We start from the raw sequence: 25,402 nt of genomic DNA, 5'->3' as shown, positions 1-25,402 counted from the left end.
CTAAATGCATTTTTCTTCTTCTTTATAGACAAAACTTCGAATTTTCTCTGGCAGTATGCCATTAATTTTTGTGTTTTAATCAACTTTCGTATTATATTTTGCTATACTAACGTAAAATTTATGTATTGTTTTGCTTTGTGTGGATGCTATATTCTATGTTTATAAAGTATGAACATGATACATATATGCACACATGCAATAATTTCATTCAAAACTCACTTCCATTACGGTTTTGATTTATAGTTTGACTTAAACACACATATATATAGAGATAAAATTATCTAATTACACTGTAAAAATTTTTAGTTTTACACAGATTTAATATACGAGTGAGAATAGAGAGTTGAGCTTAAATGTAGGAAATGAAAAAATTATTATTAAAAAAGTTAATCTCAACCGTCTATTTACTCTTATCAAACCGTTTTAAATCTATATAAATCTAAAATAAATTAATATTGTGTTAGTAGATTGTAACCCTATAAAAAGTAATAAGGCACTACACTTTTTGAGCTCAATTATTTGTAGTAATAAAACCATTTAATCATTAACTGTATAACAATTTGGTTGTTTCTATTTTTTTTTTCTCTAAATAAAACTTAAACTTATCTGGTTACTATCATTGTTTGATTGTTGTGCATCGTAGATTATTGTTTGTGATTAAATTAAAATCAAAATATTCATATTTTTTTCTTTTTCACTTTGTTTTCTACTAATTCTTTCAAAATCGATGAAAATTCATTCAAATATTTAACACTTTGATCCTATGATCTTTGTCAACGATCATGGCGTGATGATACACATTTCAAAATATATTGTTCATTTTCTCAAAATAAAAAATTCTCAATTTTTATAAATTTTAAACATTCAAAAAGTTCTTAAACCTTAAAAATGATATTATTCATTAAATTTAATTAAATTTTAAAGAGATTTGAAAAAGAATTAAATTGTTAAAGTGATATAAAATAATAAGATGAATTCAATGATACCTAGAATGATCACAAAAGATATTAAAGAATGACGGTTCTAGTGAGTAAGTAACAGCTAAAAATAAGAGAGAAAACCTTAAATCTTGTGAAGAAAATAAAGAGTAAAAAAAGAAAAAGAAAAATATTGTGTCATAAAAAATTAAATAAAAGTTTGAGGGTCATTTTTTTCAATTAGTAGATTTAATTTACATTTCGTCCTTATGGTATTTTCACATTAATTTAATGATCAAAGTTGTTTAATTGTTTCATCCTATATCTTAGACCCTAACTTAAAACCCTAAATACTAAATCCTAAACTCTAACTCTTAAACCATAACCCCTAAATCCTAACTTAAAGCCCTAAACAATAGTAAATACTTTAAACATTATGCAATTGATCAACTTTAAGAGTTAAATTCATACGAAAATACTATAGAAACAAAAATGATAATGGATCTACTATTGAGATAAAAATGAACCTTAAATGAAATAAAAAATATTTTTTTTAATTTTCACATAATAAAAAAAGGCTACTGCATTTTTAAAAAAAAATTCTTAAAAAAAATATGGATGGTTTAGTACCCTAATTAAAATATTTATAGTTCAATTATTAAAAATTTGAAATATATCTATAGTTTAGTGACAAATTATGTAATTTATCCACAAAATTAAAAACAAAAATATATATAAAAAAAAGGATAAATTACAAATTTCATCACTAAACTTTACTCTCTTATTTTGCTCATTGAACTTTAAAAGTTTTCAATTTTCACACAGAATTTAATACTTTAAGTGTTTTTTGGTTACTCTTTCGTTATATAGTTAACGACGGTAAAACGATGCATTTAAAAAATAATTTTTTTACCAAAAAGATGTCATTTTGCATCTATATAAAAGTCTATTTATAATTTCGTTAGTGAGAAAATGATTGATGAACAAAAAAAAAACAATACATTAAGTTCAGTGAGGAAATTGAAAAAAATTTAAAATACAGTAAGTGAAATATGAGAGAAATTAAAATTCATTTATCAAATTTGCAATTTACCCTAGCATAAAGTGGAGTGAGAAACAAAATAGAAAGAATGAAATGGAACAGTCTGAACCAGGAAATACTCACGTACGGAAGCCTTAATATACGGCTAAAAAAATGCACTATTGATTTTGTTATTATTTTAAATAATAAAACCTGTAAAAAATGACCGAAAAATTATTCTATCGGTTTTGTTATTATTATTAATTACCGATATAGGTAAACTCGGTAAAAAAATAATGTTTTCGGTAAAACGCTATCTAAAACATTATTTTTTACCAGCTACCGCGTTTATCTATATCGATAATTAAAAACGGTAGAAATAATTATGTTTTTGGTCATTTTTATCGGTTTTATTAGTTAAATAATAACAAAACTTATAGTGCATTTTTTAGCCGTGTATTAAAATTATCGCACCATAAAACTCCGTCTGAATGTTACTATAACAGGATACAAGACAAACTTCATTAAAAAGACTTTCAAATTTACGATTATTATTATTATTATTTGATTTATAGGTGGCTTCAAATGTAGTATGTATTTAATATTTACTTATAGTATTCGATTAAATATTTATAATTTGAATTTATTTTGCATTTGATCTTTTGAAATCTATTTTTTTTATCAAATATAATATTTATGATTGATTATGAAAAGGGCGGATACAAAAATTTAGAAATGAGGTCTAAAATTTTAATATCTTTTTTTCCCAACATAATGAGTATGTAAAATTTCTTAATTCGTTCTTTTTCCTCTATTATATTGAACTATATTTAATATTTAATCTAAAATAATGAGTATATAAAATAAATTTTTAAGCAGTTTGCTTTACAAATTTTTAATTATATTTTTATTAAATTATTTATTACGCTTGATATATATATATATGGTTTAATTTATGATAAAATCTAAATTTTGAATGGAAATGCAATGAAAAAGATGTGAAAGAATTCAAATTTTAGATACTTAATGATTTTTTATTTAAAAATATAAGGAGATTAATAAGTATATTAGTAACCCAAACCAAACTTAGTAAATAATATTTTTTAAAAACAATTTTAACAAATACTAGTTTATGCCCATTAATTCGCAAGGCTTCGAACTTTTAAATAATAATGATTTTTTTGGATTTTCAATATTGGGATATTTCGTACGGGCTGAATGTGTTAAATATGTCCCAACCTAAGCCCAAAACCTTTTTATTTCAATTAAAAAAACCAGAACTTGGAACAAAAGCCCCCGGCAGATGACGCCCGATTAATATATTATGATTTTTATAAGTATATTATTTTCCATATCATGCTCTTAAATCTTCTTTAAAGTTCAGAGATTTAGATCCATTCTAATTCAAAAATTAAAATGCAATTGATAACATTTAATAAAATATCACGTATATTTAACCTTACCTAAGTCCACTAATAGTATTACCAATTAGACCTTAATTTTTCTGTCGAGCTTAAATTCCTCAAACTGAAAGCGATGTAAAAAGAGTATAGGAACTGAAAGCATGATTAAACTTATCCGAATCCTGCATATTGCAGATTGAGTGTACACTGCCCTGTATTTATACGATTAACACATGTTTAGTACGAATACGCATACGCGTACAAAAATTTTGAACGGTCGAATACGCACGCATATACACTTGATTGGCAACTGTAGTTAATATTACAAGACAGCACAAAACATAGAGCATGAGGAGACAATTAGCATATAAAATTAGTTCATATACAAAGGGCTTTCATACAAATATGAATGTTGTCATAATCTGAGAGTATGATATAAACACCACTGCCTTAATTCTTATCCACGAATTATTATATTATGCTTTCATGAGAGAAAAAGAAAAGAAAAAGGTGAATGAAGAAGAATTACAAGGCATTTGCACATAGTTTACTTGGAAAACAGCTGCCGCCACCGCCTGCTCTGCTTGGCTCTTAAGCTACCTTCTTCGCCAATCACAATCTCGTTAACTAAATCTTTAAAGACCAATCTTTCAACATCGAGCACCATCCCGGAAATCTCACCATTAAAATCTGTCCAATTCTCCAATCGATTCTTTATTTCTTCCCACAATATGCTTTTCAGACCATCCTCATTTTCCTCCAGTTCACACTTTGCTTTCCTGCATTGAAGCGGCTCGATCTCAAAACACAGTACTTTTAGAAGCTGATGTGTAGTGAGGGACTGCTTTGCCAACTTGCTCAATATTATCCTAGCCTCTGGAAATGCTCCAAATAGAGCCAACTTTCCCACTAGAATTTCATTAACAGAATCAAATATAAGCTTTCGATGGAATTTCTCATGGTCCGGCTTTGAATGGGAAACATTTCTGGTTTTACTCTCTTCTTTCAATAACAGAGAGCTTGATTTGGTTTGCTCCAAAAGTAAAAATAGCTCAGGGTTGATGGGATGGCCTAATGGATGAAGCTGAAATGTTGTCAAGCCAGAACAGAGATCTTTCAGTAGAACACCAGAGGCTAATAATATTTCAGAAATATATCTGTGATCGGGATTCGTGTTTCCTTAAAGAGAGGCAATGTAATCTGTACCGGCTTCATCGTGTTCGGAGTTCAGTTTTCTAAGTTTTTGGACCAAATGCTCGATGTTCTGTAGTTTCTTGCGATTAATCTCGGATGTAAGACCAGACTCAACGTTGTTAGCCGTGCACTTGTCTGCAGGGTTCCATTGCTCATCATTGTGATCTTTGTTCAAACCTTCAGCACCATTACCTGATACAATGCATAGTCGAGAGAGATTTTAATTTCATTGATCCCTTTGTCACAATTGTTTGACTCTTTCGGGATGATGCGGTCCAGAAGGGGTATAAATGCTCAAAAAGCATTCGGAATTTCACTATATTTACAACAATAGCTATGGTGGCGACCACAATGAAATGATGACGGCTACCATACTTGTTAATCCGAGTACAATGACAACTAGTATGTGTTGCTTTTATGAATTACTTTAAAAGTTTATATTGGTATGCGAAAAAATGTTCGATAATGAAAAAAAAAATGCATTGAATGGATAAACCGAGCAGCATTTGCATCTTCATCTAATTCACAACAGTTTATATGTCCAAATCAAGTATCTTAGGAAGCAGAATTATTACCTTCATAAGTGTTTGATATCTGCTTTACTGGAGATGATTCATCATCTCTATAAATCGAGGTGTCAAGGACGGAAACCGGACTTGGATGTTCCGGAGAAACCATGGCAGGTTCTTCTATCGATTCATCCTCAACAGTACTCAATGTTGATTTCATTGTTGCGGTAGACAGCTAACTAATAGAGCAAAATCACAACTGATAATTTGAGAAAATAAAAATGAAGATAAAAGAGACACAAAATTTACGTGGAAAACCCCTAAATAATATAGGGTAAAAACCACGGGCAACGGTAGAAGAATTTCACTGTGAGAAAATAGGAATTACAACTTCTCTCGATCTACCAAGGAGAAAACAATGATAATTCTCTCTTGATAAAAGGAGAAAACAACTCTCAAGAAACTCTCTAAATTCTCTAGTATTGGAAGAAAGCTAGAATGCTTTGGGATGGTTTTGAAGCTAAATGGGTTAGGGTATTTATAGTTGAAGCTTAAGGACTAATCTTGTAAATACCCTAAAAATACAAGGACTAAATTGAGTATTTTACCCTTGTACATTTTCAACAAGAAAATCGGTGGAATTGTTTTCTAATACTTTTGTCAACTTTCGGTGCCTAATTGTTGAAATTGCATTCGGTGCATTTCCACATTTGCTGCCATTGACTTTCAACAATCTCCCACTTGAAGAGTTGATTGAAACAATCATATATTCACACCATTCTTTCTACCTTGTACCTTCATGTTGCTTATGTCTCTAACAGACCACAAGAGGATCGACACTAAGTAAATTTATCAGCGTTGATCGCCTTAATCATGAAATCTGCTATGTTGTCTTTGGTATGGATCTTCTGCATATCTACCGTTCCTTCTTCCACCTTTTCACGAATGAAATGGTACTGAACTCGTATGTTTTTTGTCCTTGAATGAAATGTTGGATTCCTTGCTAAATGCAAGGCGCTTTGACTGTCACAAAACAGAGATATATACTCTTGATTGTGCCCAAGCTCCTCCAATAGCATTTTCAACCAAATTGCTTCTTTACTGGCTTGTGTAACTGCTACATATTCTGCCTCTGTTGTGGATGTAGCAACAACTGACATTAATTTTGAAACCCAGCTTATAGCTCCACCAGCAACTTTGAACACATATCCTGTAGTAGATTTGCTTTTATCCAAATCCCCTGCATAGCCATAATCTACATACCCATTGATTAGTAAGTTTGATCCTTCATAACATAATGCAACATTTGAGGTCCCTTTGATGTATCTCAGGATCCTCTTTACTATATTCCAATGCTCTTTGCCTAGATTCGCCATGTACCGACTAACCACTCCCACTTCTTGTGCAATGTCTGGTCATGTGCATATCATAGCAAACATTAAACTTCCCATTGCCGATGCATACGGTACTCGAAACATCTCCATCCTCTCTTCTTCACTGCTAGGACTCATACTGGAGGATAATTTGAAGTTAATAGGAAGAGGGGTATAAATTGACTTATAATCTTGCATGTTGAATCTTGAAAAGATCTTCTTCAAGTAATTCTTTTGTGAAAGCCAAATCTTCCAATTGCTTCTGTCTCGGTGAATTTGCATCCCTAGAATCTTGTTTGCTGATCCCAAGTCCTTCATTTCAAATTCCCTAGCCAGTTGTGCCTTCAATTCTTCAATATGATCTTTGTTGGGTCCTGCAACCAACATGTCATCCACATACAACAATAATATAACAAAATTGTTATCACCAGATCTCTTGAAATAAGCATAAGGGTCTGCATTAAGTCTGTTGTATCCAAGGCACATAATGAAGGAATCAAATTTCTTATACCAACACCTCAGCGCCTGCTTTAGACCGTACAGAGATTTGTTTAACATGCAAACCAAGTTCTTCTTTTCGTCTTCTTCAAAACCTTCAGGCTGGAGCATGTAAATCTCTTCTTCAAGATTTCCATGAAGAAAAGTTGTTTTAACATCTAGATGCTCTAGATGTAAGTTCAATATAGAAAACATTGCCAAGACTACTCGAACTGTTGTTAGTTGAACCACAAGAGAAAAGATTTCATTAAAATCAATACCTTGTTTTTGAGCATATTCTTTGACCACCAGTTGATAACTCTGTAAAAAGACTACTTTTAAGGCCTTTTTGACTTAAGTTATTGTTTGTTTAAGGGTACATATAAGTCATTTTAGATGTATGTAGCTGCATGTAATTGCATTTGTGGTGGTTGTGTTATTTTATTTTATTAAGGTGCTATATGAGGAGGAAGGTGTGGTTTTTAGTGATGTGCAGGAAACAACAAGCAAAATAGGCGAGCTGGGAAGTAATATCGCGGTATCACACGCTGAAGCAGATTGAAATTCCTCGACATTTCTGGCGTAGAAAACGACAAAAATATACAGCTGTACGTGGACAGCTGGCTCTGCACGTGAAATGATGGTTGTAACAACCTGCTAGGGGACCACTGACACCTGGAGGATAAGGTTCATGCACAACATGTGATTCTAGGGGTATGAGGGGTATTTTGCACCCAACAATATCCCAACAACATCATCATTACCCCTAGATATTTTTATTATATATTACACCTCACAAGAGAGAGAGTGTGTGGAAGAAAGGAGACGTATATTGTAGCATAAAAATCACATTTTTATTTTCCCTTTTCCTTTCTTCTTCCTTGGGTTTTCCTCCATTGATAAAGCTTCAAGGAGTGGCGAGCTAGGCGCCGAGAGGAGCTAGCAAGCTAAGGCGATTCATGGTGGCTGAGGAGACCTCCGGTGGCGCGCGTCGAAGGCTCTTTCTCACTTCCCTTTGCTGTTATTTTTATTTATTTTATTTGTGGGTTGTTGGAACGAATATTTTATGGATTTTCTATGAATATTTCGAACCCTACCATGAACTAACTTATTTGGTGGTGGTTGGTTTAATGGATGTTTAAACTTTATTTTTAATGGTATATTTAAGTTTATTTTGGTTCTTTATTTGCTTTGCTTGTGAATGCTTCACCATCTAGGCTTGTAAGAGGCATGGAAATGTCCATTTCTTAGATGAAGGTTAGGTGTTCGGAAGAATCCTAAGCTAAAAATACTTGTAAGTATTCGGAAGAAACTCAAGATAAGATCCTCATAAGCAATGGGTTATGGTATTTTCAAGGGGCTTTGAACCGGCCTAGGAATATTATAACCTAATCCCTTAGATCTCGGAAGAGACTAGGATAGGATTTCAACGACTAAAAAGGGTGACTTTATCAATAGGTTAGGCTGTCCAACATCGTTGATATTCTGTTAGGTTCCTGTGAGAACATTTTAGGAAAGCCCTGTCGAGTAAGTGAAGTCCAGAAAACTTAAATATACTTGAGAAATAAGTTTAGCATCCTTAGATCAATCCCTACCATTCATTCCATTGAAATCTTGTCACGTGAGGATTATCTTCTTTTTATTTTATTTTCTATTTATTTACTGTTTTTTACCATTTTCCTTTGCCATGACATTTCCTTTTGTTACTCATACACATTTCATTTGCTTCAACATAATCATTTGTGAATACCATTAGCTATACTTAATTACTTTAGAATAGTGTATAAACTTTACTCAATATCCTTCCAATCCATGTGGAGATGATACTCACTCATCACTTTATTACTTGAGTGATTGTGTATACTTGCACATTATTTGCGTATATTTTATAGTACTCACAACACGCGAACAAGTTTTTGGCGCCGTTGCCGGGGATTGACAATTGATGATGTTAAGTTTAGTTGTTGCACCGTTTTATTTATTTTCGTTGTACATAGTTACTTGTTTTTGTGTTTACCTTTTTTCAGGTGTTATGTTTTCGCATGACACGTAAAAAGACCCAAAGAACCATTATTTTATATAGAACCTGAGGCTCATGTTGTTCAAAATCAAGTGAAGGATCCTGCAGTTCTAAATGCCACGACAATTCCAAATGCTAGGAATGTTGCTCGACCACAAACTATTAGAGATTACTTAGCTCCCACCTTGGATGACCTAAAACCTGCTATTATAGCTCCCAAGATTCAGGCAACCCAATTCGAGCTCAAACCGGTTATGTTCGACATGTTGGACTTGATTGGAAAGTTTGGTGGTCCTCCTCATGAGGATGCAAGGCAACATGTTCGAGAATTTTTGGAGGTCTATGACTCATTTCGACAAGAAGGTGTGCATGAAGATGTGCTGAAATTGAAGTTATTTCCATATTCTTTGAAAGATGATGCCAGGGCATGGTTCAATGGATTACCTTCCGGCTCTATAAGGTCTTGGACTGAATTGTGCAAAAAAAAAAAATTCCTACGGCATAATCCACCGAATATGAACAACCATCTTAGGAATGCCATAGCATCTTTTCACCAAGCTGATGACGAGTCAATGTATGAGTGTTGGGATCGCTACAAAGAATTGCTTCGCAAATGTACCAACCATGGATTCCACGACTGGACTCAAGTGGTGATGTTCTACAATGGAGCCAATGCACCCACGAGGATGATGCTAAATGCCTGGACAAATGGCACTTTGCTTGACAAATCACCTGAAGAGGCTTTTGGCATTCTTGATCGAATTGCTAACCATGATTACCAATTTCCCTCTTCAAGGTTTGAAACTATAAGGAAGGCATCTGGGACATTGAAGTTGGAAGCTGAAGATTCAGTGTCGGCCCAACTCTCTACCATCACCAATATGTTGAAGAATTTGCAAAATTCTAAGGAGGTGAAAGAAGTGAAGGTTGATAGCTTGGCATGTCTGTTATGCCAAGGCAATCATCATGAATGTGAATGCCTGAGCAATCAAAAGTCCATCAACTATGTGGGAAGCTTCAATGGATGGAGTCAGCATCCCAATTTCTCATGGGAAAATCAAGGAGCTTGTAATGTCAGTCATCTCGCTCAGCAGCAGTATATAGATGAGCCCCCAGCCTTTCAAACGAATATGCCATGGCATAATCAAGGGACAACATCTTCACTTAATACAAGTTCTCTAGAGGCCACTATGCAAGACTTTATGGCAACTACAAAGGCTTTATTACAAGATCACGATGCATCTATTAAGAGTCAAGAAGAATTATTACAAAGTCAAGGGGCATGGTTGCAAAGTCATAGTTTTTCTTTGAGAGCTTTGGAAATGCAAGTGGATCAAATTGCCATGGCATTACAAGAATACCAACCAGACAGATTGCCTAGTGATACTGAAATCACTAAGGCTAAAGGCAGTGAGCAATTTAGTACATTCACCTCAGGGAGTGGCACCTATATCTACAAAGATGCTAAGTTTGGGGGGAAAACACTCGAAGAACCTAGCTATGTGATTGTGCATGAAGAGTCTCAATTGCAAGAGGACTTACATTCGTTGGAGAACAAAGTTGAAGGTTCAATGAGTAAACCCAATGATGATATGCAAAATAATGCCACGGTAAAGGAAAAACCCCCACTAGCAGGAGTTGATGACCAAAGGGAATCTGCAGAATCATGCCACGACAATTTTGCATGCACTGGTGATTACTTGAAGCTTGATGAAGAAGACAAAGATGAGCATAAGGATATTTCAAAGGAGACGGGCCAGTCTAGCTTACTTATAGCTAGACCAGGTACGAAATCTGAACCTGAGGATTTCATTGAATTTACTCAAACCCAATTAGTTGCCCATTTTTCTAGGCTAGAAATTGTGAAAGAACTAAGGAATAAAATGGAGAAACAATTCCCTGATGAGAAATTATTATTTTCCACGGCATTGTCGTGGTACGCTGACATTGTCAATTTTCTCGTTAGTGGTGTTTTGCTTCCCTACTTGAATAGCCAGGGCAAGAACAGATTGATGCAGGATGATGACCCCTACTTCTTGAACGAATTTGCTGCCCAAGCAATTAAAAGATGACACGGCAACGAGGAGAAAAAAGAGAGGACTATTGCAAAGGTCCTACAAATCGGGTTCTATCGACTTACACTAAAGGTGGCGTTGTTATATATGTGGAGCATTTTGGTTTATACTGTTGCTCCAATCGAACGCGACAAAAATGCCATAAAAATTCATGATATTTTGGAGTTTGCATCCCTTGATGTAACACCCCAATTTAGGGGCTAAAATTAAGAAATTATAAAGTGGCGAATTTAATTGATATTTTGAAAGAAACATTGGGGATTAAATTGTAAAGTTTTAAAGTTGGCAGACCGTTTTATAAAGTGCAGGAAATTCAGTGGCTAAACCCATGATTTAACCATTTCTTATATATGATGAATTATAAGCTCCTCCCCGTGCGCAGGTTTCATATTTTCCAGATTTCCCTTCTCCAATAACCCAACTTCCAACTCCGATCTACTCGCCGTCCGACCTCCAAACGACGAGCCGAAACCACCATCGTGTTCGTTGTCAATCGAGGAACAAAACCCCTCAAACCTTTCGTCGTGAATCATCGCCGTTCGTCGTGAATTTCAGTCGGAAGTATCGTCGGTAATAACTCAGTTTTAGTTGGTTTTTCATAGATTCACGACAATCGGGTCATCTGTTTACGACACCTCCCGCACCATCGTGTTCGTTGCATCGTTCCGAGTTTGCCGGTGTCATCCTTGGTCTTCGTCGACGGCGGCGCGTGAGGAGGTGAAGCGGTCAAAGTTTCCGATTTGTTGAAATCGAGCTCTCCGCCGTTCAAATTTATGAACCGAGCTTTGTAAGTATCTCGAAATCGCTCAAAATAATTTTTAGAAATTTTTCCGGGATTTTAGCACTGTTCACGCGCCCCCACGCGCCGCCACTGCGCGTGGGGAAGAAAAAATGACCGGTTTTGGTGCATAGTTGGCCGGTCACAACCCGACCCGTTTACCCGACCCGACCCGTTTACCCGACCCGTTGACCCGTTGACCGTCGTTGACCACTATTGACTAAAACTTTGACTGGCTTTGACCGGGTATTAAACGACCTTTGACTTCGACCAAGTATACCTATCCTGACATTTTTCGACGTTCCAAATCCGATTCCGCTGTTCATTTTTCGAAATTATAACCCGAAGGCCTCGAAATATCCGGTCAAACCCGTTGACTTTGATTTTGACTGAAAATTCCAAATTTCTGAAAAGTCACATTTTATGCTTTCGACGTCCTGAATCCGAATCCGAAGTCCGTTTCGCCAAATTCGAACCCGGTAAGCCGTCTTTCACTGATTTATCACCCGATTTGATCCGTTTATCGCAATTAAGCTCCGTTTCTGATATAATTTATGTTGATATTATCTGAGGAATTATTTGAAGTTGAATTGAAGATCAAAGGCATTCGAATGGAATTTTTATGGTCGATCGGTATTGAACGGAAATCGAGGTAATACTTTACTACCTCTTTATGCTTTATGGAACATGTTGATATTGGTAAATTCATGAATAAGATAATGTTGGTCACTTTTGTGGAGTTGAATAATTTATTCACTCGATATGAATGTGGTAGAAATTCTGTAACTGAATACGGATCGAATGACTAAGATAAGAGATTGATAATTGTTAGAATTAAATTACAAGTTTGTGATTGGTGATAAAGAAATCAGCTCTAGATTTGTAACTTATATTTTATATCATCAAGGGTTAAATGTTAAAGATACTTGGATGAAAAATTATGAGAATACTCCGATATGGTAAAATTACGAAATTACCCTTATGTTGGAAAATGATAAGAATTGCCCATGGAAGTTGGTTAATAACTCTGAAAAGACATATTGATCCGATATAACTACTGATGTGCATAAGAAATGTTAGTTTTATTTGGAAATTATGGATAACCGGTTTTAATCCTATGAGAGTTTGTGAAGGAATCATTTCAAAATCAAAGAATGTTCGGGAAAGCAATTGATCATAGGATCTCTAAATTATAATTATTTTCGTTAAGTGCTAATATTGAAATTATTTGGTTAAGAAATTACGAAAATGCCCTTGAGAGATAAAATAGTCTGAATTGACCCTGAATGAGAGAGTACTTTGAGGATTTGTACTTAACTCAATTAAGTACGAATTTAATTGTTAAGATCCTGTCTTTGTACAGAAAAATTTATAATATTCCGTTTGTAAAATCTGAGAAGACACTTGACCCGAAAATATTCGAATAAGGAGTAAATACTTGAAGAGTAATTTATTGGAGGTATTCTGCTGACAGAATTGTTCGAAAGGACTGAAGTAAATGATAAGATTGAATTAAATAATAAGACCAGATGGAAGAAAATGATTGAAATATTCTAGAATTATAAAATGACCAAATTACCCCTGGAATGGAAATAACTCAAGAATGTCACCAAGCTCAGGAATGAATGGATATACTCAAGCTTTGAAATGAATAGAAAAAAATGTTAAGCACCAAAATGACCAAAATGCCCTTATGACCTAGAATAAGTAAATGTCTTGGATTAATTAAGAAATCCAAATAAACATGGATGTTGTGCTACCAGTAAAAGTTGTGAAACGCAACTTAAGTGATTAACCAACGTTAGTACTATATCATTACCTGAATGATATAAGTATCACTTGAATGTTTGTTCATCTTCTCAAATTTGGATCGATGATAATTCTGGAAGTACTTGGTGCAGCTCAACTCTAGAGCGCATACAGTACTAATAAGTGGGTAGTCGTTAGTCAAATCAATCACGAATACCAGAATGACTTTATTATATGAATAAATTGAAATGAAATGTAGTACAACGTGTATTTGAAATTCAGAAACGTCTGAATTATTCTGGAAAACTTTAAAGTAATCGGGATAGACTTGCTTACCAAACGAACTAAGTAACATCAATGAGTAAGGATTAAATAGGTGATTTGATGAGTTTGGAAACACTATTGAACTTACATGATGAATTGTCATTATGAGTTATGAGCCATGGATCAAGTACGTCAGTATTTCCTGATATTGTTGAAACGTGGAAATGAAATAAAGACCGTTGGAAGATTTATTCAGTGATGATTATGGGGATGATATATGGATCTGCACTATGGTATTAAAGAGTGAATACACTGGAAGGATAATGAATTGACTTGTTGACATGCATCAGTTTGAGAGTTGTGTAACTCGAGTTGTTTGATAATATGATCGATAGTCGTAGATTGTAAATGACTTGAATCTTCGATTCTATATTTCATCTAAAATCACTTCGGTCATGTTTGGAAAAAAAAACAAGTAACGCAGATGGAAAAGATTCTGAATATCTCATTTGGTTCAATTGGGCTGAAATCCTATGAATTTAAAGTATATTCCTGAATACCCCTGATTGTTTGGGTAATGGAATCACTCGCAGTAAATCTGAATTTAGAATTATTATGTATAAAGGTTCCTGAACGTTTTCCTAAAGCACACGAAAATATAGTGGGATTCTAATGTATCAACATTAAATGTCTGGCTAGATCGGTTAGTAATCGATTCTCCTCAATAGGACCTTGTTCCAGGAATTCGATCAAATTTCATAAGTTTCATGTTATCCAAAATGATAACTACAATGGCCTCTGGAAATACTGGATTCTCTAGTGTGTTCCCTACTTATTACTGAACTGTTTTATTGGTTTTAATATGTGGTACACCGAATTCATTGGTTATTGTTTTATGGATGCACCAATTTAATGTGACAATTTATGGAATATGGCTGCTATCTAATTTTTGTTTTGAAATGGTATATGATTACCATGTTTTTGGATTTATGGAATTTATGTCACGGTGCAATTGAATTTTGGAATTGAATTACGATGGAATAGCTCTGATCAAGCTAAATGGGCCTAATATGACTCTTGAGGGCCCCAAGATGTTTCATTAGGTCGGCTTTCCTTTGCTGTGTGCTTAGGGTAAGCTATATGGACTTATTGACTTGGGCTTAAGGATACAAGCTTCATAGCTTATCCTTAAGTCGGCTTTCTTTTTGCTATGTGCATAAAGTAAGCTATATGGAAAATAATTTTGGGAACTACTGATGGTGTACCAGAAAAGGGTTTAAACTATGATTTTCAAAAGTTAAACTCTTTTACGAAATTGTGAGATTTACTGGACTATGATTTGTACCTATTATGATTTTATTATACTGTTGGAACACACTAGACATCCTATTCGATCTCCTGAAAATGTCATACTTTGAAAGGTTTCTTATGAACTGAGATTCATGGCTTCTACTCGATGAACTTCTAAGGGAACCCCAAATTATTCTGCAAGCTGGTATACATATGATTCAATAAGGAAATTATATGGCTTTCCATTTATCTACATGTCATGTAGCATCATCTGGTAGTTCTGTATTACTGAGCTTTCCAAAGCTCACTCTATTACTCACCTTTTCAGGTTAAAACAATTGTACCAGTGCATCTATCGACTTCAGTAAGGGAGTTCTTCCGGTGTGGTTGCAGAGTATGGTACTTATGATTAGGGGGCATGTAATTGTATTTTGATTTATATACGAGTTTGGAAATCTGTTTTATTTTTAAATAGTGATAAATGATTTTATAAGTTTACATGTTCTGATAAAAAGTTTTAAAATTTCCGCTATTTTTACGGTGGGTCGCTCCGGTGGCCCTAATGTGACTTCCCGAATCGGATCGGGCTACCCGCATCGGTTTGGGGTGTTACACTTGAACCCTTTTTAATTTATGTTTTAGAAGTTTTATTTTGTCGTGAGTGTTTGTTTGTTTATTTTTATTTGTTTTATTTTTTTAGTTTTAATTTTAATATTATTTTTTTAGGACAAAGGGTGTTTTGAAGGATGAATATGATGAAATCTCATGAGGGAACTTCACAGGCTGCTGCAAACCAATATGCCACGACAAAGCTAGATGCAATTGATGCTCTAACAAGACGCAGTCGTGGCACCTGTTCACAAGGAGATGCTCCCACATTGGGCTTATAATCTTCTAGTCATTCTGGACAAGATCTTGCCATCATTTGAGGATGCCACGACATTTGTAAATGTCACTCAGCAAGACAATACACCCAAGCCAGAGGATGCTAACCCAGTCAGCATGGACTAGATGACGTCTGAAGTCATCTGTTGGGCGTATAGAGACCTCAACATCTAAGAACACTGAAGGCCCTAGCACACCAACTGCTGAACCTAGTTCTGATCCTGACAAAAGCCCCACATCACTGAGGAAGTGCACCAGACGCAATACTACTAGCACTGCCAACGCGACTCCACCACCATCTCAGGAAGACAAGGTACCTTGCATGGAATTGCATCGCATCACATAGCATGTAGCCTAGTTTAACTTAGTTTTTATTCAGCATTGAGGATAATGCTTCTCTCAAGTTTGGGGGAGGTAGTGTTCTTTGTAGAACATGTGCATGATAATATTAACATAATGTTATGCCATGGCATCAGTAAATGGTAGGACAGTTAGATGGAAATGTTTTGATGATACCTGATGAAGATGAACTTTTTAGGCTAGAAATTGAATGTAAATGACTATTGAGAATGATAGAACTGACTCTAGGGCTTGATGCTTTGTGAATTATTATTACATGATTTGTATGTTCTCTATACTTAATGAACTTACGGAATTTTTATGAAAGAACTCTGGTTAGCCTTGGCATTAAAATATGGTATTATGCTTAAATGATAAATCAATTAAAAAAAACTCCCTTATCTCTGAATTTTGTTTAATCGTTAATAAATGCTTCGGCATAGCTATAGAGGGACACTCCTCTTTGCCGTGGCATTGCCTGGAACTCTCTTTAATAAATGGCAGCCACGTGCATACGAGTGAATGAAAGTAGTCACGGGATGACTCTGTCTGACTAGCTTGGGGGTGGAAGGTATGCTCCCTTTCACCTAGAGTGTGGGATGGTAGGTGTGATGAGCTGACTCCCTTCGTAGCAGTGTAAAAAAAAAGTAAAAAAAATAAGAAAAAAAAAGTGTAGTAAGTGAAAAGGGAGTATAAATGTGCTTATTGAATGAGTTAATGCCGTGGCAAAACTAGGGAACTCAATTAGAAATTGCCTAAATTCGTTAAGTATAGATTAGATACAATAAATCACACACACAACACCATAAAGAATCTTGACCTTTGGAAAAGTACTTGAATTCTTGATATGTCTAGCATGTAGAAGTCGAATTTTCTGAGGGTTGAAATTCAATTTTTGTCTTGTTGTCCTACTGTTGAAATTGCCATGACATTTTGATTATGTTAATTGTTATCCATTGCTTGAGGACAAGCAATAGCTCAAGTTTGGGGGTGTGATAACTCTATAAAAAGACTACTTTTAAGGCCTTTTTGACTTAAGTTATTGTTTGTTTAAGGGTACATATAAGTCATTTTAGATGTATGTAGCTGCATGTAATTGCATTTGTGGTGGTTGTGTTATTTTATTTTATTAAGGTGCTATATGAGGAGGAAGGTGTGGTTTTTAGTGATGTGCATGAAACAACAAGCAAAATAGGCGAGCTGGGAAGTAATGTCTCGGCATTACACGCTGAAGCAGATTGAAATGCCTCGGCATTTTTGGCGCAGAAAACGACAAAAATATACAGCTGTACGTGGACAACTGGCTCTTCACGTGAAATGATGGTTGTAACAACCTGCTAGGGGACCACTGACACTTGGAGGATAAGGTTCATGCACAACATGTGATTCTAGGGGTATGAGGGGTATTTTGCACCCAACAATATCCCAACAACATCATCATTACCCCTAGATATTTTTATTATATATTACACCTCACAAGAAAGAGAGTGTGTGGAAGAAATGAGACGCATATTGTAGCATAAAAATCACATTTTTATTTTCCCTTTTCCTTTCTTCTTCCTTGGGTTTTCCTCCATTGATAAAGCTTCAAGGAGTGGCGAGCTAGGCGCCGAGAGGAGCTAGCAAGCTAAGGCGGTTCGTGGTGGCCGAGGAGACCTCCGGTGACGCGCGTCGAAGGATCTTTCTCACTTCCCTTTGCTGTTATTTTTATTTATTTTATTTGTGGGTTGTTGGAACGAATATTTTATGGATTTTTCTATGAATATTTTGAACCCTACCATGAACTAACTTATTTGGTGGTGGTTGGTTTAATGGATGTTTAAACTTTATTTTTAATGGTATATTTAAGTTTATTTTGGTTCTTTATTTGCTTTGCTTGTGAATGCTTCACCATCTAGGCTTGTAAGAGGCATGTAAATGTCCATTTCTTAGATGAAGGTTAGGTGTTCGGAAGAATCCTAAGCTAAAAATATTTGTAAGTATTCGGAAGAAACTCAAGATATGATCCTCATAAGCAATGGGTTATGGTATTTTCAAGGGGATTTGAACCGGCCTAGGAATATTATAACCTAATCCCTTAGATCTCGAAAGAGACTAGGATAGGATTTCAATGACTAAAAAGGGTGTCTTTATCAATAGGTTAGGCTTTCCAACATCGTTGAGTGAGAGCAGATGCCTTGGCATCCTATTCTGTTAGGTTCATGTGAGAACATTTTAGGAAAGCCCTGTCGAGTAAGTGAAGTCCAGAAAACTTAAATATACTTGAGAAATAAGTTTAGTATCCTTAGATCAATCCCTACCATTCATTCCATTGAAAGCTTGTCACGTGAGGATTATCTTTTTTTTATTTTATTTTCTATTTATTTACTATTTTTTACCATTTTCCTTTGCCATGACATTTCCTTTTGTTACTCATACACATTTCATTTGCTTCAACATAATCATTTGTGAATACCATTAGCTATACTTAATTACTTTAGAATAGTGCATAAACTTTACTCAATATCCTTCCAATCCATGTGGAGACGATACTCACTCATCACTTTATTACTTGAGCGATTGTGTATACTTGCACATTATTTGAATATATTTTATAGTACTCACAACACGCGAACACCAGTCTTGCACAATACCTCTCAACTTGATCGTCACCATTTCTCTTGATTTTGAAGACCCATTTGTTACCAATTGGCTTCCTTCCTTGTGGTAGTGGAACAAGGTCCCATGTATTATTTTTATGAAGGGCTTCGATTTCTTCTTGCATCGCCATCATCCATAGTGAAGCATCTGAGCTGTTTCTTACCTCCTGGTATGTTGATGACTCACCGTCATCTGTTAAAAGGCAGTATGCAATATTACCTTCTATAACATAATATGAGTGCCAATTGAGACGTCTTCTCACACGATATGATTGACTAGTTGTTGGAGCTTCAGAACTCTCTAGTTCTTGTTCATCATGTGCTGGTTCTACTTCAGAAGAATCTCCTTGTTCAAACTCATTTTCTACATGTATCTGTGTAGTCTCTGACTTTTCAGCGCTATCATTGTTTTATTTTCTTTGTAGTTTATCTTCTACAAAGATAACATCCCTGCTGATGATCACTTTGCGGGCAATGGGATCCCACAAGCGATACCCCTTTACTCCATCAGCATACCCCAAGAATTTACATTTCCTGGATTTTGGATCCAACTTTGAAATTTCTTGGGAGTTGTACACCACGTAGACAATACTTCCAAATACATGGAGGTTTGAATAATCAGCTGGTTTACCAATCCACATCTCCATTGGTGTCTTCAGCTCTATTGCAGTTGATGGAGCTTGATTCACCAAATAACAGACGGTATTGATTGTTTCTGCCCATAATGATTTTTCTAGGCATGCATCCCTCAACATTGCTCTTGTTCTTTCTAACAAGGTTCTGTTCATCCGCTCTGCCTCTCCATTTTTTTGAGGAGTGTTTGCCACTGTGAACTGTCTTTTGATGCCTTCTTTTCTGCAAAAGTCATCAAATTCTTCACTTGTGTATTCTCCTCCATTCTCTGTTCTGAAACAGTTGATCTTATTTCCAGAATCAAGTTCCACCCGCGCTTTGAAGTTTTTGAAAGTTGAAAACACATCTGACTTCTTTTTAATAGGGTACACCCAACATCTCATGGAGTAGTCATCAATAAATGAGACAAAATATTTTGCTCCGCCTAGGGATGTAACTGGTGCTTGCCATACGTTAGAGTGAACCAATTCTAGAACACTTTTGCCTCTAGAATTTGATGTGTTGAATTTCAACCGGTGCTGCTTACTTGTTATGCAATGCTCAAAAAAAATAAGTGATACTTTTGTTAAGCCTGGAAGTAACTTTTGCTCCACAAGGACTTTCATTCCTTGTTCTGACATGTGTCCAAGTTTCTGATGCCATAGCATTGTAGAATCTAAACTACATGAGGCAACAGAGGCTTCTGCTTCTAGCAAAGTCTCTCCCTTCAGCATGTACATGTTTACTGCTATCTTTTCGCCTTTCATCACCACAAGCGCTCCACGGAACACCTTCATGATTCATCTATGTGTTTCAATCTTGCTTGCATTATTATCTAACAATCCGTAGGATAATAAATTTTTCTTTAGGCCTTTCACGTGCCGCACATCTCAAACAACTTTAATTGTTCCATCATACATGTTCAACTTGATGGTTCCAACGCCAACGATCTCTAAGGCATGATCATTGCAACTATACACATATCTTCCTGAGACAGGTTCAAAATGAACCATTCTCTTCTTGAGGTCATGTGATATATTGCTCCCGAATCAATGAGCCATATATCTGCAAATCGTTTTCTACCTTCCATGGTGGTTGATGATTAACAGCATAGAACATCTCCATCATCTGAAGTGTTTATGATATTGCCTTGTGGATTAGAGTTTTTATTTAGACTCCAATAATCGTTCTTCAAGTGACCCTTATTTCCACAGTTGCAACACTTTAAATTCTTCTTTCTCCTCGACTTACCATGCTTGTGAATGCTGCTTTGGCCATGTTCTGTTGACCTCCCTCTCATTGTTGTCAACGCTTCTTCTTGTTGTAGATTTACTAGTATGTCTTCCTTCTTCTTGCGCCGATTTTCTTCTTATAGAACAGCAGCTGGAACATCATTGAAGACTAGACTGGTGACATTACTGTTTGTCAAGTTGATGATGAGTTGATCATACGAATCCGGTAGACTTTGAAGTAGAAGTTCATCACGTTCTTGTTCTCCTATGTTACAACTTAAGGATGTAAGCTGAGAAAATAAGGTGTTTAGTGTATTTAAGTGTTCCGTCACTGAAGTAAATTCTGGCATACGGATAGTGTACAATTTTCTCTTAAGTAAAATTTTATTGTGAAGCGATGTGGCCTCGTACAGTTTTGTGAGATGATCCCAGATCTCCTTAGCTGTCTTCTTCTCCTCGATGCTTGACAATACTTTATTTGCTAATGCTAGATGAAAGTTTGCCATAGCATTTCTGTCCATCTCGATCCATTTGTTGTCATCAGTGAAATCCACCGACCTTTCACTGATAGCTGCTAGACAACCGTCTTTCCTCAGGATATCCTTTATCTTCAATTTCCACAATGAGAAATTTCTCCCATTAAATTTTTTAATATCAAATTTCGTTGCCATAACTTCTATTACAGATAGCTCTCACTATTTCACTATCATGAATAGTTCTCTGAACCTTCAAAGAATGGGTAAAACCTTCTTACTTTCTTATGTTGGAGGATTCACCTTTTGGTGGCAAGCACAAAGACAATAAGTAGATATTACACACTCTAATCTGGCTCTGATACCAATTGTTGCGGAAGACGACTATCTAATAGAGCAAAATCACAACTGATAATTTGAGAAAATAAAAATAAAGATAAAAGAGACAAAATTTACGTGGAAAACCCCTAAATACTATAGGGTAAAAACCACAGGTAACGGTAGAAGAATTTCACTATGAGCAAATATGAATTACAACTTCTCTCGATCTACCAAGGAGAAAACAATGATAATTCTCTCTTGATAAAAGGAGAAAATAACTCTCAAGAAACTCTCTAAATTCTCTAGTATTGGAAGAAAGCTAGAATGTTTTGGGATGATTTTGAAGCTAAATGGGTTAGGGTATTTATAGTTGAAGCTTAATGACTAATCTTATAAATACCCTAAAAATATAAGGACTAAATTGAGTATTTTACTCTTGAACATTTTCAACAAGAAAATCGGTGGAATTGTTTTCTAATACTTTTGTCAACTTTCGGTGCCTAATTGTTGAAATTGCATTCGGTGCATTTCCCCATTTGCTGCCATTGACTTTCAACATTCATCATGTATGGTAATATAAGGTAACTGGAAAGAAAAACAATTGAATGAACTGTAAAGACTGTAAATAAAATGTCACCTTTGGCATTATGCTGGAAATTGAACACTTCGGAGCCTTCACGGATGGGCTTTGACTACCAATGATCACGATAGATCTTTCATGACTGGGTGCTTCGGCATCTAACTTTGACTCCAAGGTAATATTGATGTCTGATTGCAGAGAAATGTTGCCTCCTTGGTGACTAGAAATCCGCGATTCTGTACTTACCTGACTCCGTTGGTCACCACACTGCAGCATGTCGGGAGATTTTGGTCTATGTTTACCACCAGAGGTACCCGACTCGGACAAATGCCGGTGGTATTGTCTTCTGGGTTTGCTCGGATCAGGTGGTACATTAGGTGGACTAGATCACCTGTCCGATTCAAGCTTTTTCGGCTGCAGTACCGGCCTTGCCTGTCCAGAATTCTTTACTGAAGTTGCAGTACTTTCTTTTGGTGCAGTACTCTCTTATCAGTAGAGCTGAAAGCAGAATCGCTAAGACTGTCTCTGGCAGTACGATCTCGAGTTGCTCGACCATTTAATGAACCTTTTTTGTTATCTACAGGCCCCCACTTTGATCCTTGGGAAAACTGGAAAATTCGTCTATTGGGATTACTTCCGAAGCATGAATACCAATTTTCTCAACAAGTTTTGCAGGTTTCATGATCACAATAGGAGATTCGTATGTTCTATTAGCATCCAAATCCACTTTAGAGGAGGTGTTGATGCGAGTGTTCTGTGGACTTTTCTGGCCTCTCGGATTCTGACCAGTGCTCGTACATTTGGTTCGTAGTCTCTTTGAGTCACCAAGGTTTCCGCTTGTTCTTCTTTCTGGATCTCAAGGAGTCCCTTTGCTTGCATTGCTTCTATTATCTGTTTAAGATTTCTGAGATCCTTTCCAGATTGTTTAAACTCCAGATCTTTCAAATTGTTCTCAATCTCACTATAAACTGGGAAAGTATTTGGATTATTGACCGGAACTTTGACATGTTTCAGAGGTTGTTTCTGAGAGCCTCGACTTCCACGGACATGTTTCCGCGGTGCTGGCTCAATCGGGAACCTTGAACTAGAAATAGGTTTCATGATCAAATCAGGATTTTTCCACCGTGGTGATGCTGGGTCTTTCAATGAACTTCTTGTGGAGTTAGTTCCAGTCGGCCTGCTTGGATCACTTGCTCTTATTGAACGTAAGAAAGGATTGTTATCTTCAACCGAGCAGGTTTTACTAACACCTAACTGACCATCACCGGCTGAGGAAGAACTTGGAAACGACTCCAAGCCAATCAGCTTGGCTATAACATTAGGAGGGCGCTTCTGGGGTCCCGGTGATTGGGGCGGGTTAGTAACTCCGCCGTCCAAATTGCCACTACCATGAAAAGTTTTCATAAGATGACTTGAACCCCTCATTGACCTTTCACAACTATCCAAAGAATGTCTTGGTAGAACTTTAAGCTTTGGTGCAGATTTGAAGGTGTCTCGTGAAAGATAAATGATTAACCTCTCTTCTATCATAAGAAAATTGAGGAGCGTTATCGTCCCTTGAAATTGAGTTCCATGAACCCTTTGCTTCATGTGATGATCTTTGAAGTTCCCTAGCTTCATTTTTGTAGTACCAAGGTGCTTCCCGAAGTTTAGCAAGAACTCTAAGAGACTCCAACTTATAACGCACATTTTGCTTTCCGTTGATCCCGACACCATAAGACCTATCCACTGATTTAGGAAGCTGAAATGTCCTCGGCGAATCTCTATGCTTCACCATACTACCCGGAATTTCCTCCCTGGCTGTTGTTTGAACCAATAGTCCTCTAGCTTCTCTATACATCGACTCCTTGACCGCATCTCGGAGGCCAATGCATTGAGATCCTACATGCGGAGAAGAACTAGGTTGGTCCACGACCATTTCCTCATGAGGAGTTTCGGAGAAAGGGACCTCTTGGTGAGCCGTCTTGTTATACTCCAGCGATGAGAAGGAAGATGAACGTGATGACGAAAAAGAGGCTCTCAAAGATTCCGTCGAAGTCCTTTGTTTTTCACTCCCACTTCTGTTTATCTTCGTTTCCTGGAAATCAAAAGAATGTACGGACAGATTTCCATACAAAAATGGCATCAGCTAATCAACTTTTCCGTAACTAAAGAAGCAATTTGAGTACTCGTGCAATTTCAGAGAGTTTCTTGTGAACATAGTCACAGCCGAGGCGTCAAGATAAATCCACTCAATCTCACATGACATAAAAATGGTGCTGGGACAGGAGGGGGTGAGAAAAATGCAGACCATATTTCCGGAGACTTACCGTAGCAGTTTGTCGATGACAGGCATTATTCGAATCCCCTTCATGGATACCAGAGTTTCTTGGGAATCACCTAGAAATGCATGAAAGAAATATTTAAGAGCACAAAGAAAGAAAACAGAAAACTGGAATTGTGCTTTAGATAGAAATGGCTTCGATAAAACAATGATAGAATCACTTTACTAATTCCACATTCATGCATCATTGTCCAAAATACTTAAATAAACAATTTACAACAGACTCAAATAAAATCATAATCTCTACATAGCCACTCAAGTCCTCATCGTTGTACTCTGATACTCCCACTAAGACTCATCTGATGATATCGTCGTCCCATTGTGATCCTCGAAACCTGAACTTGTAGATGTAATAATTAAAAAGGTGAGCTATTAAGCCCAATGAATGCACCTCGGCCCTACTATATTTTACGAGTCTCATAAAGTCACCATGCCAGCCATTTATGAATTTAAGCCATTAATCAATCATTCTCATAGTCTTATCATTATCAGTCGGTTCATTATATCGGTTCATTATATCGGCTCATTATACTTACCTAAGGTCTAAAGGATACCATATCTTTTCTCCTCAAATTACCTTACCCGTCCTATCATATTCGTGATCTTAGTAACCCTAAGTTCATTATGTAGTAGGTACAATAATGATCCAATCTAGGATATTCCTCTAATCCAATGAAGTAGTTCTATCCTATTAGTCTCATCATTATGTATTGATCCGACAATTGTCTTATCCTGAATAATGTATTTAGTTTTATCATCAACACAGGTAAAAGATCATGCTTATAATCATTATTTGCAAGCACATGAATGTCATGCATATAATTATTAGCAACAAGAACATGTATATCATGCATGTAACCATTAGTAGCAAGCGCAAGTATATCATGCATATGATCATTGTTAGCAGGCACATGTATATCATACATAA

At 35.9% G+C, this 25,402-nt stretch overlaps 1 pseudogene; it reads right to left on the bottom strand.

Moving 5' to 3' along the window:
* Window positions 1–3,690: 3,690 nt before the first annotated feature.
* Window positions 3,691–25,068, bottom strand: LOC120165041 (annotated as a pseudogene).
* Between the last annotated feature and the right edge of the window lie 334 nt (window positions 25,069–25,402).

The sequence above is a fragment of the Hibiscus syriacus genome, unplaced genomic scaffold (genome assembly GCF_006381635.1).
Source record: "Hibiscus syriacus cultivar Baekdansim isolate YM2019G1 unplaced genomic scaffold, ASM638163v2 tig00111566_pilon, whole genome shotgun sequence".
Lineage (NCBI taxonomy): Eukaryota > Viridiplantae > Streptophyta > Magnoliopsida > Malvales > Malvaceae > Hibiscus > Hibiscus syriacus.
The sequence above is the reverse complement of the archived record's forward strand: the minus strand, read 5'-3'. Positions and strand labels throughout refer to the sequence as shown.